The following is a 3,315-nucleotide window of genomic DNA, read 5'->3' on the forward strand; positions in this document are numbered from 1 at the left end:
GGATAAAAAGTGCCTCAGCATTATTATGTAGAGTTTACATATCTTGACATTTACCAAAAAAAGGACAAGAATATTACCAACTGACAATGTTCATTTTTATTCTATATGTTTTACATTTATTACAGCTCAAGAGTGAGCTATTTGATATACTCAATTAAAGACTACTGCTAATCATAATATAAATTATAATACATCAAACCCAGGGATCAACAGCTACACAAATATTTAAATTCATTTCAAGGGTTTCCTATCTTGAGTCAAGACCACCTAAAGTAAAGCTGAGAGCTCCATAAGCTATTTTCAAGATTTAAAAATAGCCTAATAGTCTCAAATACTACCTGAAATACAGCTTTCTATGCCAACTAAAAAAAAAAAACAAATTTCTATTTGGAATGCTGGAATTAAAACTCAATGCGGTAATGTGGTAACACCATTATCTCATAGTGATCAGAAACCCTGCTTGTAGCTATAGTCTTCAGTAATAAAAAGAGAAAACCCAATGAATTATTTTGTACTACCTGCATTTTATCTTGTGGGAAAACTTTCTGGATTCCAATATATGAAAACGAATAAAGTAAGAGTATTTTACTTTTTTTTTTTTTTTAACCGTTCTGGAACAGCAAGATGCAAACTAAAAATAGATACCCGGCTCTAAATATTGACAAACATTTATCAGAAAAAGGCTTATGTGTTCTTGGCGAGGACACAAAGACACCCATGAATTACAAGAAAATATCCTCTTCTTAAAATCCTCATGGCTCAATGGGTGCTTCATGAAATAACAAGTAATGACATGCATAAAGATGACTGATCAGATCCCAAACTATGAAGGAAATTTAACAGAAGGGAGAGAAAAGTTTATGTCTGTGTTCTCCGCTCCTTTTTTCCCTTTTACAGTGTTTAATTCACAATTACTTGAGCTGTTACAACACTGCAAGATCTTAGCCATATTTCTCAAATGTACACAACCAGTATCAAATAAAACAGATATTTTAAGCCTAATTTTCACCTGAGAATTCATTTTTTACATAGTACAAAAGAAATACTAAAGCTAGGACCCAAAAAGTAGAATAACTGTAAAACCATTACCCCCAAGCATGACCTGAAGACCACCCAAGAGTACTCACTGAAATGGGGAAACCAGACGACCTGTAAGGCATCTGGCGCCTGCACAGTTAGGAGGATACGCTGTATTTGAATCTATATAGACCCTAGGTACAAGTCCTGGGCTCTACCCCTTATTATCTGCCTGACCTTGGGAATGTTACTCAACTCTCTGAGGCCTCAGCTTTCTCATCTATAAAATGGAAATAAGAATACTCTTTTAATAGGCCTTTACCTTATCGTAACTTACAGAAATAAAGCCCTCCAATCCCTCCATAAGTCACTCCCTGATGCCCACCACAGGCTGACCACTTCTAAGTAGATCACTTTCTTAGCATGCCCCCACCTTTCTGTTCTCACCAAATGAGCTGGACGTTTAACAAGAGCCAGCTGTTTCTGACATTTATGACTGTGAAAGGGATGGTTTTCTCTGAAAATTATGTTGAAAAGTTCAAAAAGATTCAAAAACTAATTCTTTTATTAAAGTTATTATGGAATTAGGTATATATAAAACAATTTTAAAAGAATAAGGAAAAAAGGCATAAAACCATAGAAAGTGCCTTAAATTCTTCTATAGGAAAGAAATACTGTTATGTTATCCAATAGATTATGCCTCCTAGGTATGGATTATGTTAAAAAGACAATACAGTTCTTTTTTAAAAATGTTTATTCACTTTTGAGAGAGAGACAGACAGAGTGCAAACAGGGGAGGAGCAGAGAGAGAGACGGAGACAGAATCTGAAGCAGGCTCCAGGCTCTGAGCTGTCAGCACAGAGACGGACCTGGAAGACCATGACCTGAGCCAAAGTCGTACACTTAACTGACTGAGCCACCCAGGTGCCCTAACAATCCAGAATTCTAACCAAAGGATCCATCCATAAAGAAATACATTGACACTGTAGAGGCCCAAAAGTGGTGAAAGAATATAGTGCATATTCGAGTTAAAATTATAAATAATGTATCATTTTATGATTCCCTGCTAACCAACTTTTTCAATTATCCATTCCACATCATGTATGTGGTCTTCCTATCTAGATACTCCCAAAATTTATGGGAAAATTGTGAAGACTAAATAAAGTACTTGCACAATGCATGGCACTTAGTAACATTCAACTAAAAACTTCTGTTTTAAAGGTTTTATTATTACCCTACTGGTCTACTGCCCTAAGAATACTGCTGTCTTTCAAAACACACAGAACAGTAAAAGGTGTACAATTTCCTTGTATTCTGTTATTTTTGTATTCATGTACATTATATACACTCCATACATTATTAGCCATACAACTTCTGTGGTGGCCACCAAAAAAGTAAAGATGTTTAACACTACTGAATGCCCTCAGGAGACTGTACAGTCTGCCAGGATTACACTTAGCCATAAGGATAACATCACAGTAATGCATTAACATATCAGCATGACCTTACACTTGAAGCTGACAAGAACATAGGAGAACTGAATGAGGTGCTGGTGTGGTACCAGTGGAGGGAGCGGTCACTCTCTGATGAGGAACAGGGGAAAAGGTCAAGGATCCAGACAGAGGATAGTAACTAAGAGATAATGGCAGACATCAGAGAGAAGTAATGCAGAAACTGGCAATCATTTTGCACATAACAAACCTGCAAACTAAGGAGGCACAGGTAAGGTAAAGAAGGATCTGGTGATTCAACCACTTGCTCAGAACTGCTGAACACTAACAGAGATATTAAATGCTTTTCTAAATTACTTAAAAGCAAAATCACATTTTTTAAAGCTCATGTCATTCTGACATTACAATCAATTTTCCTCTTCAAGGAAAAAAATGTTACATAAAGAAATGCACTCTAAAATTAGAACAGTGAAGTACCTTTTTCACCTTATTAAGTNCAATCTAACAAGGATACAGTGAAACAGTACTAGTGATACTATCCTCCCGAGGAGCAATTTGACCAAATGTTTCAAGACTAATAAACCTTCATATCCTTTGGCTCAATATCATACATTTGGGATCTGCCCTAAGGAAATAACTAAAAATATGAAGAACTCTATATGCTCAAAGGTGTGTTCTGCAACATTTCCTATAATAGTGAAAATTAAGTATGATGGTAACAGAAAATATTTAATATAAGTTAAAAAAAAGCAAATAAAATTGAGCTTTTGCTAAAAATATGATATAAAACATCCTATGAAAAAGGCTGTAAAAAACTCCAAAATGATAACTATGAGAGGGATGGTTT

This window comes from Crocuta crocuta, unplaced genomic scaffold, assembly GCF_008692635.1.
Source record: "Crocuta crocuta isolate KB4526 unplaced genomic scaffold, BGI_CrCroc_1.0 scaffold97, whole genome shotgun sequence".
In the NCBI taxonomy this organism is placed as follows: domain Eukaryota; kingdom Metazoa; phylum Chordata; class Mammalia; order Carnivora; family Hyaenidae; genus Crocuta; species Crocuta crocuta.